At 48.3% G+C, this 17,978-nt stretch overlaps 1 long non-coding RNA gene across 1 annotated transcript; it reads left to right on the plus strand.

Moving 5' to 3' along the window:
• The first annotated feature begins 8,939 nt into the window (after positions 1 to 8,939).
• LOC148684505 (uncharacterized) lies at positions 8,940 to 17,761 on the plus strand. The gene is made up of 4 exons (XR_015945976.1): positions 8,940 to 9,588; positions 11,137 to 11,241; positions 13,220 to 13,415; positions 14,548 to 17,761. It is a non-coding gene; the product is annotated as an uncharacterized LOC148684505 (long non-coding RNA).
• Positions 17,762 to 17,978: the final 217 nt, after the last annotated feature.

Below are 17,978 nucleotides of genomic sequence, written 5' to 3' on the forward strand. Positions count from 1 at the left end.
CGGCAGACCCATCCTCTTGCCCCTCCTCTTTCTGCGTAATTCTGGCGTTGGAGGGATGGGTCTCCCCCCCTTACTTGCCCCTTCCTGTCCCACCTGGGACCCTGGCTCCGCTACCTTGCCTGAGCCTCGGACCCGACTTCCTGCTTCCCCACTGGAATCAGAGCTCCCTCTGCTTTCCCCTGTGGTCAGTGTTGGGCTTGAACTCAGGAGGGGAGGGACTTCGCGATATCCCCTGTCCCTCACACATACCAACTATAGATAAATTGGCAAATGAAGATGATGGACTTTATGGAACTCGCCAAACTGACAGGGATACTCTGCGACCCGGAAGAAGAGGAGGTGGAGGAAATGTAAGTTATATCTTGGAAAATATTCTAATACTTAATATCCTTTAGGGAAAGGGTTAGAGGCTGTCGGTGTAAATATAGAGCAGGCATCCCCAAACTTCGGCCCTCCAGATGTTTTGGACTACAATTCCCATGTTCCCTGACCACAGGTCCTGTTACCTAGGGATCATGGGAGTTGTAGGCCAAAACATCTGGAGGGCCGCAGATTGGGGATGCCTGATATAGAGAATAGGTTAAGTTTACAGAATTATTCTTTAAAGGTAGATTTTGATGAGGTATTAAATTCTGGAACTGCCCAAGAGGATTTGATATGCATTTGATATACCACTGTATTCTGCTCTGGTCAGACCTCACCTGGAGTACTGTGTCCAGTTCTGGGCACCACAGTTCAAGAAGGACGCTGACAAGCTGGAACGTGTCCAGAAGAGGGCAACCAAAATGGTCAAAGGCCTGGAAACGATGCCTTATGAGGAACGGCTTAGGGAGCTGGGTATGTTTAGCCTGGGGAAGAGAAGGTTAAGGGGTGATATGATAGCCATGTTCAAATATATAAAAGGATGTCATATAGAGGAGGGAGAAAGGTTGTTTTCTGCTGCTCCAGAGAAGCAGACACGGAGCAATGGATTCAAACTACAAGAAAGAAGATTCCACCTAAACATTAGGAAGAACTTCCTGACAGTAAGAGCTGTTCGGCAGTGGAATTTGCTACCAAGGAGTGTGGTGGAGTCTCCTTCTTTGGAGGTCTTTAAGCAGAGGCTTAAGGAGTACGACAAGGTTGTCTATTGTATATTGTCTCCCTGCTTATTTAACTTATATGCAGAATTCATCATGCGAAAGGCTGGACTAGATGAATCCCAAGCCGGAATGAAGATTGCCGGAAGAAATATCAACAACCTCAGATATGCAGATGACACAACCTTGATGGCAGAAAGTGAGGAGGAATTAAAGAACCTTTTAATGAGGGTGAAAGAGGAGAGCGCAAAATGTGGTCTGAAGCTCAACATCAAAAAAACCAAGATCATGGCCACTGGTCCCATCACCTCCTGGCAAATAGAAGGGGAAGAAATGGAGGCAGTGAGAGATTTTACTTTCTTGGGCTCCTTGATCACTGCAGATGGTGACAGCAGTCACGAAATTAAAAGACGCCTGCTTCTTGGGAGAAAAGCAATGACAAACCTAGACAACATCTTAAAAAGCAGAGACATCACATAGCCGACAAAGGTCCGTATAGTTAAAGCTATGGTTTTCCCAGTAGTGATGTATGGAAGTGAGAGCTGGACCATAAAGAAGGCTGATCGCCAAAGAATTGATGCTTTTGAATTATGGTGCTGGAGGAGACTCTTGAGAGTCCCATGGACTGCAAGAAGATCAAACCTATCCATTCTGAAGGAAATCAGCCCTGAGTGCTCACTGGAAGGACAGATCCTGAAGCTGAGGCTCCAATACTTTGGCCACCTCATGAGAAGAGAAGACTCCCTGGAAAAGACCCTGATGTTGGGAAAGATTGAGGGCACTAGGAGAAGGGGACGACAGAGGACGAGATGGTTGGACAGTGTTCTCGAAGCTACGGACATGAGTTTGACCAAAGGGCCATTCCATGAAAAATGAGCCTGATAAGCAAAAAAATATTTTTAAAATATACTTATTTTACTTATAGTTTCATTAACTAAACATATTAAAGTTCAATATTCCAAAGAAAAAAAGAATTTGAAATTATTTTTTTCATGAGAAATTTGAGCTTGAAGTTTCAGTATCACTTTTCTGATTGTGTAGCTTAATTTTGTTCATTTAGGTTGGCATTATTTTTTAAAGATAAACAAAAATTGTGGTTGTCATTGTTGGTATATTATTAAAGTGAAGAACTTTGTCTACACATTGGACTTGAAAATTTTTAAATAGGTAAGTTATTTCTATTTTATTTTTATTATTGAATGGGATGCTGTTTCAGTGTCCCACCCGTGACAGCAAAAGGTACAAAAGTTTATTTTGTGATAAAACTAATTTATAGGTTATGTTTGTTTTATTGTGGGAGTATGTATTAGAGTATAACACACCTATCAATAATAAAAATGCAGTTAATTAATGTAAACACCATGAAATTTTAATAATTCTTTTTCTGTCCCACCCGTGACAGTTTTCAATGTTGTAGCTTGAGTTAGTGATTTCAGCTCTCTGCAGACAGGAGACAGATTCCTCATGTAATAATTCTTTATTCTGGCAAACAAGACTGAGGGACTGAGGAGAGGGGAACTAGCTAGAAAAGGATACATTTTGGAGGGAACAATCTCAAGCAATCACAAAGCTGCCTTTTGGTGGAAACCAATAAGACTAAGGAGCCAAATGCAGCTGCTTGAATGAACCAATGGTAGCTGTTCCTTCTGGAACATAAAGGCAGTTACCGTTACTTTACCCTAATGCGAATACATACAGTAATACAGATAATATAACCTTTGAATCAATACACAAAATGGGGAAGACTACATCTGCAGAACGTATGAGAAAGCTGCGTGAAAAACTAAAACAAGATAAAAACAAATGTGAAAGCTTCAAAGAAAAGGAGAGGGTCAGAGATAAGAAGAGGCGAGAAAAGATGAAGTTGGTAAAGAATTTGTCTGCAAAATCACTTATGGAATACAGACGGAAAGAAACTGAGCGCAAAAGAAAGTACAGACAAAAGATAAAAGAAAAAGAATCTAGGCCAATTGGCGACACTACTATTCCAGAGATTGGGTCATTTAAATGCCCACAATCTCTTGGAAAGGCTGTTACCAAAGTTAAAAGAGTGTTGCCATTAAGTCCACGGAAAAGAATAGCCGTGGTACGAAAGCTTGTGTATGAGAGTTCACGTCAAGCGCCAAAAACACTATTTGATAAAAGCCCTAAACAGAACACCAAAAGTTCTGTTTCACAAGATAATATCTCAAAGGTCCATGAGTTTTATAATTCAGATGATATTAGCAGGCAGGCACCAGGAATTAAGGATGTCAAATCTATTAAAGATCCAACAAGTGGAAAAAGAATCAAAATCCAAAAGCGGCATATGAATATGACAGTCCAAGAGGCCTATGCCTTATTTAAGATTGATAACCCAACAGTTGAAATCAGCAAATCAAAATTTTATGAACTGAGGCCTAAAAATATTGACTTAGCTTCTCAAATGCCACACAATGTTTGCGTTTGCAAATACCACGCTAATTTCAATTTCCTAATTGAAGTAGGAAATACATTTTTTTCCCTTCCACACATTCTGATCTTTTGAGCCTTACTTGTTGTGATTTGGAAAATGAAAAATGCATGAATGGTGAATGCAAAAAGTGTGTACTTAATTTGCACACCCTAATTGATGAAGACTTAAACATGTTGTCTGAGATTTTCTGGAAGCAATGGAAAGATGACTGTTCTAGCCGGCCTAAGGTTTTTGAAGCAAAAGGAACCATAGAAGAAGCTGTCAATGAGCTACAAAATCAATTTAGTAAATTTAAGAAGCACTTCTTTGTAAAGCGATTACAAGCTAAAGCTTTCAAAAATATGAAGGACACAGTAGCTGATGATGAGGTGATTCTTCAAGTGGATTTTGCTGAAAACTATTTGGCAACATCGCAAGCTGAAATCCAAAGTGCACACTGGACCCACAACCAAATCACAGTATTTACTGGTTGCGCTTGGACTCAAGGCGAAGTACGTTCTTTTGCCGTGGTTTCGGATCACTTAACCCACGACAAATACTCAGTATATGCATGCCTAAAAGCCATAATTGAAGAACTTAAGAAAGAATTTAACAGACTGACAAAGGTCAAAATCTTTTCTGATGGGTGTGCTGGTCAGTTCAAAAATAAGTACACACTGTCCAATCTGTGTTTTATGCCTGAGGACTTTGGTGTTGATGGGGAATGGTTGTGTGTTTTTTTTGCTACATCCCACGGCAAGGGTGCCGTGGATGGGATTGGTGGATTAACTAAGCAAGCAATTTGGAATGCAGTGAAACAAAGGAGAGTAGTAATCAATTCAGCCTCAGATTTTGTTAAGTGTGCTGAAAAAGCAGTACCGAGAGTGAAGTTTGTCCTTTTAACACCTACTGATATCAGTGCAAATATGGCGATGCTAGATGAGCGCTGGACTTTGGTGAGGAAGATTCCAAACGTGCAGTCCAACCATTTTTTTAAAGCTAAAGACAAAAGAAGTTTAGTTTATGGACCTTCTTTTCAAAAGTCCACCCACGTAGTCTTCACAGAACTGTTCAAGTTAAAAGTTTCTGATGTTTACAGAGATTCTGATAGTGACACAGAAAAACAAGATGGTGTAGCAAGTTGTACAAATGAAACAGATGTGCCGGTGGTTGGAGTGAAGCCGTTCATTGATGGAGTGACTATTGGGACATATGTTTTAGTTGAATTTGAAACAACTACAAAAAGACAAAGAACCAGGCCTACTAAATATAGATATGCTGCAATATGCCAAAGTAATGTTGAAGATGATGGAGAAGTCAAGGTGATGTGTATGCGAGCAGTTAACAATTCTCGAAAGCTGTTTCAAGTTGATGAAAAAGACATCATATGTACAGTTTGAACATATTCTTAGTATCTTACCCCAACCTAATGTTAAATGAGTCAGAAGGAACATTTTTTATGAATTTACTGAAAATGTAGATGTGTTTGAAAGTGGTTGATTGGCCCAGAGATGGACTAGAACAGGGGTCCCCAGACTACAGCCCGGGGGCCGGATGCGGCCCAATTAGCCTGCCAATCCGGCCCACGACGACCCCCGCCGCCCGCTCTTACGGCGCGCAGCGCGGCAGCGCTCCTCCGGGTTGGGATAAAAGCGCCGAAAATCCTTTCTGCGCATGCGTATGGGCCTCTCCCGACCCGGAAGAAGTCATTTCTGGTGCACTTCCGGGTCGGGGGAGGCCCACGCGCATGCGCACAACGGATTTTCGGCGCTTTTTCCACCCGGGAAGCGTGCCGCCGCGCCAGTAAGCGCCCGTGCGCATGCGCATGGGCGCGCACTCCCCCGCCCGCCGGCCCGCACAGGCGCGTGCTCCCCCGCCCTCCGGCCCGCCGCGCGATCGGCGCGGTGGGAACCGGCCCAAACGCCGGTAAGTCTGGGGACCCCTGGACTAGAAGAAAATATTTTTAATAGATTTTAATTTTAGTAAATACAACATTATACTTTGTAGGCTATGGTAGATAGTAAGTATAGTAATAGCAAAAGGTGTTTTTTTTGTAATTATTCCATTTTTAACAACCTTAATTGTATGTTAAATCGAGTGTATGTCAGACGCGTCCCACCCGTGACATTTCATTTTCCCACCCGTGACAGCATTTTTTCCTTAATTTTGTTGCATTAAATTTCTTAACCTAAATTTCTGATTGCATAGTTGTAACCAATAAACATTGATTTAAACAGATATGCTGAGTTTATAATTGATTCAACTCCCAACTCACAGAGTTTTTCCATAAATCAAACTTATCTCAAGCTCCATGTGCTTTTTTTGTCCCACCCGTGACAATGCTTTAACATTTAATAAAATTGTCAAAAATATCCATAAAAATATTAAAAAATTAGTAAAATGTTCAGTATCTTATTAAGAACATAGTTCAAATTTTGGTTGTTAATTTTTATGTATATTTACATTCTTACACATGTGTGAATACCAAAAAACATGGTCCAAGTGTCCCACCCGTGACAATGGAATGGCCCCAAACTGCGGGAGGCAGTGGAAGACAGGAGTGCCTGGCGTGCTCTCGTCCATGGGGTCACGCCATGGTACTACTGTATAGAGGACAATATGCTATGCTCCTCCCCGGTGGTAGGAACAGGGAAGAGGCCAAAACTATCTGGGCTGAGAAGGAAGCAGATTGAAGAAGGAAGAAGGAAGGCAATTTTGCAAGAGAGGCAGCAGCCCCAAATGCTCTGCATGGAGATGGCTGTCTGGCTGCTCGGCAGCATCCTTGGCTTCAGTTTCAGAAAAGGAAAGTTCTTTGCCCCCGCCAGCCCTGCAGCTGATGGCAGGCAGGGATGTCTGCGAGGGGATTAGTTGTGGCGCTGCGGGTGGCGCTGTGGTCTAAACCACTGAGCTTCTTGGGCTTGCCAATCAGAAGGTCGGCGGTTCGAATCCCCGCGACAGGGTGAGCTGCCATTGCTCTGCCCCAGCTCCTGCCAACCTAGCAGTTTAAAGCACACCAGTGCAAGTAGATAAATAGGCACCTCTGCGGCAGGAGGGTAAACTGCGCTCTGGTTTCCGTGCGCTCTGGTTTCCGTCACGGTGTTCCATTGCACCAGAAGCGGTTTAGTCATGGTGGCCACATGACCTGGAAAGCTGTCTGCAGACAAACGCCAGGTCCTTCGGCCTGAAAAGCAAGATGAGCGCTGCAACCTCATAGTCACCTTTGACTGGACTTAACCATCCAGGGGTCCTTTACCTTTTCTCAGAAGAGCCTGCTGGATGAAGCCAGTGGCCCATTGAGTCCAGCATCCTGTTCTCACAGGAGCGTTGGCCGGATCCAGCAGGTTCTTCTTCTCTTATCTTCTTCCCCTCCAAGCTCAGAGGCTGTGGGTCCTGCCAGGGCTGCCAGGGCCACGACTGTGCACATTCTCCCCTTGGAAACATGCCTGGCACCGAGTCCGGCATCCTTTGGACTGGACCCAAGAGGCCTTTGTGGGCCTTGACAGAAGAGCCACCCAGAAGAGGAGCAGCTCCAGGCAGATTCAGAGCTCCCATGTGTTCTGTGTGGTTTTAGGAAGAGAGAAAGCGAGACTGCGGACAGTGTATTGCCTGCACTGACTGGCAGCAGCTCTCCAGGCAGAGCTCTCTCCCAGCTGTTATAAGGAAAAACGGCTCCTTTTCCCTTATGGGGTATCCAAGGGCCCATATAGAGTCCTTAAGTGGTAGGGGTGGTAGGAGAAAATAACAGAGGCCAACCACAAAGCGGCTAGTCGGCCTGATTTTTATTAAAGGAACTGTTGCAACAGGGTCCCCACTCACCACACAGGAGGGAGAACTCTGAAAAATGGTGCCCGAGCCCTTATATAGACCTTTGAAATTGCCCAAGACCACCCCAAAAACATCATACATACATCGCAGAAGGAGGCGGTCTGCAGCAGAAATCCTGCCTGCCAGGACACCTGATAATGGTCACTGATTGCTTCCGCTGGGCAGCCTGGCTATTCTTTTGTGATGGTAAATACTTGATTTCCTGAATCCAGGTCACAGGCTCACCCTATTCATACACAAATACACCCTTAAGACAGGATTTGTAAGCAACAACACAATGGGAAGTCTTTCCCCCCTTTTCCGCCCTTACTGTAGAGAAATATTTGAGGTCACTGGGAGAGTCAAAATGGCTTCAGGATTGCTGTTTTGTTCTATTTCAGACACATGCCTTATATACTTATGTATGTGTTTGCCTTGTACAATTACGAACATTTAATTTATATACTGATATTTGAGACTTTAGAATTCTGAGAACACAGCCCGACCTGGAGATTGAACCTGGGACCTTTTCCTTGAGAGACAGAGCTCGGGTCCCTGAGCCCTTTGCTTGACGTCATTTGTGTTCTGTACCCCATCCATCCTGAGATCTATCACGATGAAGAGCCGGTTATAAATGGTCCCAGTTGATGAAGAACAGCACCCAGAGGCCTTGCACGGTTTCCATTGCAGACTTCAGTCTTGCAGGGGGCTCTGCTGCAAAGGCAGCCTCGGTCGGGCTCTGGCTGCTGCTCTGCACCTGTGCTGGGACCGAGGCACCCAGGGGTCATTTGTGGGGAGTCCAGCCCCCGCCCCGCCCCCCCTCTTGCTGGCAGTTTTTGCCCTGCCTCCGTGGGTCCCCCCCCCCGCCCCAATGGCACCCACTGCCTCCAAGAAAGAAGGGTGTCCGGGGGGAGAGGGACCTCAAACAGGCCTGGAGGAGTTTCCCAAAAGGTTTAAGATACACACAGTCACCCCAAGGAATCCATTTTATTAGAAGAAGAATTTCATGTATCAAAAGGTGGAGGGAGTGAAAGTGAAGAAGAGAAAGAAAGAAATCTCATCGGTTCACATGTATACAGGTGGGTCTCAGCTTCTGATCCTAATACAGAGGCAGTAGATTTCTTGAGAAGCTACTATATTCTGGTCTGGTCCAGGCAGGGCTCTTCTGTGCTCATCTAGCTACCAGGACCAGTGGTCAGGGATGATGGGAACTGTAGTCTCCAGGTGTTTTGGGAACTGGAGTCCCAAAACATCGGGAGGGCCGAGTTTGCCTGGGCCTGTACAACTTGTGTTCTATAGGGGGAATGGAGAGCAGGCACTACGACTCCCAGAGGGCAATGGGAGAGCCGGCTCCTCCTCCTCCTCCTCCTCCCTTTCTCCCCCCCGCCCTTTCCGAGTCCTCCCCATTGGCCGACTCCTCCTCCTCCCTTTCTCCCCCCCCCCCGCCCTTTCCGAGTCCTCCCCATTGGCCGGCTCCTCCTCCTCCCTTTCTCTCTCCCCCCCCCCGACCGTTCCGAGTCCTCCCCATTGGCCGGCTCCTCCGACTCCGTATCTGGGCAAAGGCCGGGCCCCGTCAGCCAATGGGAGTCGAGAGTGGGGCGCTGGGGGCGTGGCCGGGCGGAGAGACGTTGGAGTTGGCGGTTGGCGGTTAGTTCAAGATGGCGAGTAATGCCTGGCCCTCGGTCATTCTCGTCGGCCTCCCTAGCCTCTCCCCTTCCCCAAGGGACCCCCCAGACTCTGTGCAGAGGTAGCAATGGAGGCACCCCTGGGACTCGAACAGGAAGCAGCCCCGGACGGAGGCGGCTCTCTGCACATGCTCAGGAACCAGGGCAGCCTTGGCCCTCGTTCCTCCTCCCTCCTGAGGTAAAGAGACGGGCCTTACTCCAGCCAGCAGCCCTGGGACTCTGGGACTCAAAGAGGAAGCAGCCCCGCTCCCCGGACGGAGGCGGCTCTCTGCACATGCTCAGGAACCACGCCAGCCTTGGCCCTCGTTCCCCCTCCCTCCTGAGGTAAAGAGACGGGCCTTACTCCAGCCAGCAGCCCTGGGACTCGAAGAGGAAGCAGCCCCGGACGGAGGCGGCTCTCTGCACATGCTCAGGAACCACGCCAGCCTTGGCCCTCGTTCCCCCTCCCTCCTGAGGTAAAGAGACGGGCCTTACTCCAGCCAGCAGCCCTGGGACTCGAAGAGGAAGCAGCCCCGGACGGAGGCGGCTCTCTGCACATGCTCAGGAACCAGGGCAGCCTTGGCCCTCGTTCCCCCTCCCTCCTGAGGTAAAGAGACGGGCCTTACTCCAGCCAGCAGCCCTGGTACTCGAAGAGGAAGCAGCCCCGGACGGAGGCGGCTCTCTGCACATGCTCCCTGAGAAAGTCGCAGCGCAAAGCCGACATGGGGTGCAGCCTTGGAAGCCTCGGAAAATGCACCCCATGCCAGCTTTGCGCTGCGAGAAGCGGCGGTGGGAGAAACTAGTGCTAGTGGACAACTGGGCAATTTTTAATACCGTATATATTTTGATTGCGTCAGACCAACACTGCTACCTACCTGAATCATGTGCTATCCCCCCCTGTAATTGATATAGCATTATCTGCATAAACTGTTCCTTTCTCTCATTATTCACATATACTGTGCTGTTCCCCAAGATTCATTTATACTATATATAATCTCTTGTTGATTTCTGTTTGGTATTATTATGCTCACATCTTTTATGAACTAACTTTGGCTGATGTATTTACACTAAACCTTTCCAAATGGATTCTAGTCTCCAATTTGGTTGCTCCCCTCTGAGCCTTCCACATCTAGAAGAGACGATGTGCAGAGAACAACGTCTGGGATGTAACTTGCTGCCAATACTTGGCAATGGGCTGTAATTACCTTAATTGAATTTACTGTGAGTTTATAGATGACTGCTAAAGATACGCAGTCTGGAGAGAGCCTGTGTGGTGGTGTGGTTAAGAGCAGTGGACTCGTAATCTGGGGAACCGGGTTCGCAATCCTCCGCATGCAGCTGCTGGGTGACCTTGGGCTAGTCAGTCACACTTCTCTGAGGTCTCTCAGCCTCGCTCACCTCACAGAGGGTTTGTTGTGGGGAGGGAGGGAGGGAAAGGAGATTGTGAGCCGCTTTGAGACTCCTTAGGGCAGGCATAGGCAAACTTCGGCCCTCCAGATGCTTTGGCCTACAACTCCCATGATCCCTAGCTAACTGGACCAGTGGTCAGGGATGATGGGAATTGTAGTCCAAAACATCTGGAGGGCCAAAGTTTGCCTATGTCTGCCTTAGGCAGGCATGTCAAACATGCGGCCCTCCAGATGTTTTGGACTACAATTCCCATCTTCCCCAACCACTGGTCCTGCTAGCTAGGGATCATGGGAGTTGTAGGCCAAAACATCTGGAGGGCCGCAAGTTTGACATGCCTGGCCTTAGGGTAGTGATAAAGCGGGGTATCAAATCCAAACTCCTCCTCCTCCTCCTCTTCTTCTACCTAGATTTCTCTCCTGATCCCCCAAAAACCAGTACCTGCTTGAAAGAGCCCCAGATAGCTTTTCAAAACATGTGTGCATGTAAAGCTTAGTCTCTCTGTCTGTGTCCACAATCAGAGTCTGAGGAGCATGCATTGAATATATAGCCTCCAGGAGTTGCTTTTATAATCAAGGCTAATGCAAATGAATGTGGCTCATTATCTCCGTGATTGAGCTAGTTACAGGGCCTTTTTGAAAGAGGTCTGTTTCAGAGTAATAACAAAGTGGGTTTACAGAAATGTCGGCTTTGGTAGTCTCCCGGTCAGTGTTCCGCTGCTTCTGAACTTTCTCTTTTGATTTTTCAGGCTGTAAAATGTAGAATGGAACGAACCTTTTGCCCTTGCTTTCCTTGAATGAAATTGCATTCAGTTTCTGATGAAGAGCAGTGCAGCCACCTGTCTAGGTCCCAGGTATGATCTTTGAATGGTTGCCCCATTTCACTTGACTTGTTGGGTAGTGAATTAGGCCAGGACCTGATCCAGATTCACTCTGTGCATACGGCACATACACCCTTGTCTCAGCGACTTTGGAGCAACCGGTTATAAAAGGAGATTGGTGCTCTGTTTGTAACTTTGGGGAGAGGGTTCAAATGCTAACTTCGGGATACAACCTTTTCAGGTCCTTTAGGGGGGGCTGGAAAAATCACGGCGTGCTTTTAGGCACCATCATCTCATTTTCACAGGTTGGCAGCCAGCCTTTAGGTACTCCTCCTAGAGCTAGAGAAATGGCTTAAAGCTGCCATTTAGCAACGTTTGACCTCTAGCTGCCCATATTTACATGTTTATTTCCTTACATATAGCCTTCTCTTTCATCCTGGAGCCCAAGGTAGCGTACATGCACCTGTGCTTCTCAGGCAATCTCCCACCCAGCACTAACCAGACCTAGACCTGCTCAGCTTCCCAAAGGTCGTGGCATCATGTTCCTTCTGGCCCTACCCTGGGAGTAGATCAAACAGTGAATCATTTCATTGTACGCACTGATTTCCTGACAAATTAGATCCGGGCTTTTGAGCTTCATTTGCCTGCCTAGCTAACTCCCAATTTGCCCTTCCTTACTCTGAGGTATCAGAGAAGGTGAGACAGAGTTTGGTTGGCATGCTTTGACCTGCTTTTATATTCTGACATTTTTAATGAAAGGGGGGGGATCTCATGGATAATTTTAACAACTAAACCCAGTTGACAGCAAGTCCAACATGCTCTCTGCTCCCATGATACACAGTATATATACATATATTTGTCAGCCCCAGAGACGGTTCCTGTTTGTGTGAAAGTGTGTTCTCTGTATTGACCCTTAGAAGGAGAAGTTAGTGCCATGTCAAGAAATGTAGGTCTTTTGAAGGTACTGTAGATGAATTTCCGATGCCTTAATTTTCTCGCATGTTTCATCTACAAGAAGTTCTCTTCTGCAGGCAGATGATTCAGTAGATCAGCCCTGGTTGATCAGCTTGCAGTCTCTTGGTATTGTGGTTATTGCTGCCACCCACCCACTTCTTGGGTGCTGGCTGGGCCCTTTGAAGCCAGAGAGAAGCCACCCCACATTGATATGTAGTGAATTTCATACTATAGGATGTTCCAGCCCCAAATGACAGACGTAAGGGAACTTTCTCTAATTGCCTTGTGAAGAATATAGGAACAAGGCAGCAAAAATTGGGCTTGTCCTCCTCTCTGCTCCTCTCCCTGGTCTTTGGTTCTGCGTTGTGATTGCCAACTTCATAATTGTAAAAGAAATGGTAGGAAGAAGGATAAGCTAGTTGCTCATGGAATTATAAAACTTTATTAAGTACCTCCAAAGCCATTAAAAATCTGTTTGGTATACAAAATAATTGAGCTTATTCTTTTTAAAATGTTGAGAATAGTCAGGTGGCAGATGGTGTAACCATGCAGGAGTCTTCGAACCAAGCACAGTGGCCGAGTTTAATGCTCCAGCCCGGGGGGGGGGGGCAGAGAGCAGGCGGGACTGGCGCTTGTCCGGGGGGCGGGGCACCCAGCGCGGGCGGGGAGACACCCGCGATGGCACCCTGCCGGGATCGCGCTGCCAGGGGCGGGGCGTGGCGCTCCCCCTGCACTCCTCTTCCTCCGCCAGTGACCAAACATTCGGCCCCTGTCTCCTGACGGAATGAGTAAGTCCAAGGTGCAGGGTTCTTGGTGTTTGGCAGGATTATCCTTGGGCCTCCTCAAGTCTGGGCTGGTTTCTTTTTGTTCATTCAGAGTTTTTTCGGCCCTGGGTTAAGAGGTAAGCAAGCAAGGGAAGGGGGGTGTAGTGGCTGTTCCCCATTGCTCCCCCCCACCGATCTTTTCCCCACCTTGTTTTGGAGTGGCCTCTTCTGCCTCTGGGCTGCCATCTTTTTTTCCATCCTTCCTTCCTTCCTTTCTTGCCTCATCCCCACAGTTCATCACTACAGCTCTGCTATTGATCGGAATCCTCACCATCAATGAAGAATGCGGGTGCTCTTCCTCGAGTGTGCACCCATGCCTCGAGTGTTGGGCTGCTGGTTGCGGTCATCGGCATGTCCTTGGGGATGAACAGAGGCTTGCCACCAAGGATCTTCACAGCCGTTGCTGGATGGGGGCTGGAGGTCTTGCAAGTGAGTGCCTTTTCTCTGCCTTAGAATCATGGGAGTTGGAAGGGACCCTGAGCATCATCTAGTCCAACCCCTGCAATGCGGGAATCTCAACTAAAGCACCCAGGACAGGTGGCCAGCCAACCTCTGCTTTCAAACCTCCAAGGAAGGAGAGTCCACCACCTTCCGAGGGAGTTTGTTCTATTCCCGAAGAGCTCTTACTGTCAGAAAGTTCTTCTTAGGTTTTCATTGGAATCTCCTTTCCTGTAACTTGAAGCCATTGGTTCATCTCCTACCCTCCACAGCAGGAGAAAGCAAGATTGGTCCATCTTCCCTGTGGTGTACCTAGGAGTTCTTCCTTTTAAAAGTACAAAACGAGAGTATAAAAGAGCTGCGGGTGGAAACAGGTCTCCTGTACTGGAGGCAATAAATTGATTCCGAATCCTGTTTTGTGTAGTTGGGGATGCAGAGTGGGAGGTCTTGATGGCCAGGTGGTCTTTATGGCCAGGAGCACCCTTCTGTTCCCCTAGCTCCGCTGGAACCCCTTTGGGACAGCTATGCCTTGGCCATTGCGCTCCATGCTCTGGCAACTTCCAGACTGGATTGCTGCAACACGCTTTACTTGGGGCTGCCCTTGAAGACACCTCAGCCAGGGATGATGGGAGTTGCACTCCCACAACCTCTGGAGGGGCCACCCTTGCATGAAAGGCTCATTTGTGAGGGACGTAACTGAGGGGCGGGCAGTACAGGCAAGTGATGGTCCAGTTCAGGGATGGGGAAGATACAGGCAGGAACCTTTTTGTGTGCGTCCAATGGATGCACGGTCATCCCCCCCCCCCCCACTGCTGACCTGGAAGCGGCCCCAAAATGAGGCAACACCCATGGGGGTCAGGAAGGAAACCTCTGCTCAAAATGGCTATCACCTGTAGTCGGCATCCAGCAACAAGAGGGTCTCAGCTTGCCCATCCCTGGACCAGATCCTTTTGAATACTGCCACCAGGTCTACAAAGAACCATGTGGGCCCCAGTGGTGCTGTCAAAGCAGCAGCTGAGCTCAGTTTCTGCTTCTGGCTTCTGTTGTCGTTTAGTCGTGTCTGACTCTTCGTGACTAGGCTTCTCCTAGAACTGAATCAAACCAGTTTCCCCCCCCCCTCCAGTGCATCAAATGATTGGTGGTGGGTCCCAGTGGTCGCACCGACGTTGGGAAGCCTCCTTGGGATTTTCATCTTCAACATCTTCATTGACTTTCACAATCGCCCTCGGCTGGATGGGAACAGGAAGCCAGACTGCGAGGGCGACGGGAACGTCGAGCAGAGACTGCGAAATCTGGACTCGAGTCAGCCGGATGCTGTGACCACAGTGCCCAAGAGCGGGCAAGCAGGCATCAATCTATGTTCTTTGCTAACAAACAGAGTGCACTTTTTTCCGGGGGGGGGGGGGATAAGGAAAGGCTGGAAGGTGTAATTTCATTCCTGCCCTGTGCTCTTCCCACTCAGCTGCTGCCAGTGAGCTGCATCTCGGTGCTCATGTCAGAGCCTTGCAAAAATCCCTTTCGGCAGGGATGTTCGAGGGCTGTGCTGTGAGACGCTGCCCTTGAAAAAGACACCATCGCTTTAGTACAGACTGGTTGACCCAACGTCTTCCTAGTAGACAGAGGTAGCCTCACCCACCCCCTGCTGTGCACTCAACTAGACAGGTGCAAGAGGAGTGCACTATAAAGGCCTAAAAATTTGAACAAGACTCCAGCTCAGTTGATAGAGCATGAGACTCTTAATGTCAGGGTCGTGGGTTTGAGCCCCATGTTGCGCAAAAGATTCCTGCATTGCAGGGGGTTGGACTGGATGACCCTCGGGGTCCCTTCCAACTCTACAATTCAATGGTAAGCAAAGTATAAATAAATATAAGCCGCCTTGAGTCCCCATCAGGGAGGTAAATATATAATAATTCTGGAAACAATTTCAAGCCGAGCATTTTTGTTTCCGATATACAATGCTGGCAAGAGAGGAAGGCCCCCAGGTGAATCAAGCATATGATCCTCGGATGCATGAAGGGTGTTGGAGAAATTTGATGAATTTGCTTTGTTTATGTTGTCCCAGGCCGGGGGAAAGAGAGGCTCCTTTCCACTGACATCATTTCCCCCCCTGATGTTGTCAGGATGCTGTGACCTCATGTCTCCTCCTAGGAATGCTGGTGAGGAGGGGCCATCTTCAGAGGGTTGTTGTTTAGTCGTGACCCCATGGACCATAGCACGCCAGGCACTCCTGTCTTGCACTGCCTCCCACAGTTTGGTCAAACTCATGTTCGCAGCTTCAAGAACACTGTCCAACCATCTCGTCCTCTGTCGTCCCCTTCTCATAGTGCCCACAATCTTCTGAGAGTGATTTTACCTTATCTCCTTGAACTCCTCAACAAACTGGCAGCCTCTGGTTGCTAACCTTTACAGCAACCCCTGGAGCAAATTTCATCCAAACTTGTGGTGTATTTAATCCAAAGGGTTAAACTCCTCAACACAACGGGCCAGGGGTATGCAGGTGTGGCCTCCACTGGGTTTTGCTGGGTTTTTTGGGCCAAGCAGGTTGAGGCAATATATCTATTGAAGTAAATTAATTTATTAAATTTCTGTGGCACCCTTCATCCGAGGATCATTTGCTTGTTTTACCTCCGCACTCTTAAGTTATGGGTGGCCTTTCTCTCTTGCCAGCTTTGTATATCGGAAACAAAAATGCCCGGCTCAAAGGGCCAGGCCTGGAGGGCAGGAAGGTCCGCTGGAAGGGGCTGCTTTCCTCACGGGGCCGCCTCTCCTGCTGTGCCCCACGGAGGACATGGTGCTGTGCAAGAGCCCGGCCCCAGGGAGATCCAGCTGGCCTCCCCCTGAGCCAGGGCCTTTCCGGCCGGGGGGAAAGCTCTCCCCCCCCCAAGAGACGGAGCAGCTCCGCCAGGCCATGGGGCAGGACGCAGGTGGACTTTCTTTCCATTGGACCTTATCAGAAGTAGTTTCCGGTAAATGACTCTGCAATTGTTATTCTACAGCCTATTACGTTTGCGTGTTGTTTCACCGGATCTAACGATCAGCCATTACAGCAATTTAAACCCAAATTTTCCTTTTAAAAGAAAGGGTGGCCTTTCTTGCTAGCATTGTATATCAGAAACAAAAATGCCCGGCTTGAAATTATTATTAAAATTATTATATATTTACTTCCCTGACGGGGACTCAAGGCAGCTTAGGGAGCAAAATAAGACATTGGGGGCAGGTGGGGAAATCTACAATTTAAAAACAATTAAAACTGTGTATGTGTATACAAATTAGAATACTTCACCATACAAAAATTGCAAGAAAAACAGCAAAGCACAGGCCCTTTCATTAATAGCCCATTTTTATTTTATATTTCTGTATACTTTGCTTGCCACTGAATTGCAGCCTCTGAAGGGTCCTGCGGGGACCCTGGCCTCGTAGGAGGCAGGCCTTGCCAAGGGGGACCCAAAAGGGACCTGCTCCTGCCTACTCACCTGGGAACGCTGGTGCAGATGGCAACCAGGGCTGCTGCACCAAAGGTGGCAAGACCACCGGGGGGGGGGGTTGCCTTCTCGCCTGGGCCACCGCTGCTGATGCAGAAGGGAGCACCAGCATGGGCAGGTGTTGCCCCTCCTGCGCCTGCTGCCCCTCCTACTCCTGCACCTGCTGCTGCGCCTGTTGCTGCTGCTGCCGCTCCACCTCCGCTGGCTGCACTCTATTTTTAAAAAATCACTTTAGAAAGTATGCCATCCTGCAAGAAAGAAAGGAAACGTCCCGCCTAAGTCAATGTGAAAAGGCCTGAAGTTAGACCTGGAATCCAGGCCATTTCAGGAGGCATTTGGACCCGTGTCCTTGGACTCCAAGTCTGTGCGGCTGGAACCCAGGGAGGCGCCTGGCAAGAAGGGCAGGAAGGTCAGCTGGAAGGGGCTGCTTTCCCCATGGGGCCGCCTCTCCTGCTGTGCCCCACGGAGGACATGGCGCTCTGCATGGCCTCTCCTGCATGGCCCCAGGGAGATCCGGCTGGCCTCCCCCTGAGCCAGGGTCTTTCCGGCCGGGGGGGAAAGCCGGAAAGACCCCCCAAGAGACGTGGGGCAGGACGTAGGTGGACTTTCTTTCCATTGGACCTTATCAGAAGTAGTTTCCAGTAAATGACTCTGCAATTGTTATTTACGTTTGCGTGTTGTTCCATCGGATCTAATGATCAGCCGTTACAGCAATTTAAACCCAAATCTCCCTTCGTTCCACCTACTCTAATTCCAACCCATCTATCACACTGTTCTAGACCAGGCTTCCTCAACCTCGGCCCTCCCGATGTTTTGAGACTACAATTCCCATCACCCCTGACCACTGGTCCTGCTAGCTAAGGATCATGGGAGTTGTAGGCCAAAAACATCAGGAAGGCCGAGGTTGAGGAAGCCTGGTCTAGAACAGTGTGATAGATGGGTTGGAATTAGAGTAGGTGGAACGAAGGGAGATTTGGGTTTAAATTGCTGTAAAGAAACTTGAAAAGAGGGGCTCTAGGGTACGTTCCCAATCCCTCCTAGGTATGTTATGCATTTCTAACAGTATAGCCAA

Source organism: Zootoca vivipara, chromosome 10 (assembly GCF_965207765.1).
Source record: "Zootoca vivipara chromosome 10, rZooViv2.hap1.1, whole genome shotgun sequence".
NCBI classification, from domain to species: domain Eukaryota; kingdom Metazoa; phylum Chordata; class Lepidosauria; order Squamata; family Lacertidae; genus Zootoca; species Zootoca vivipara.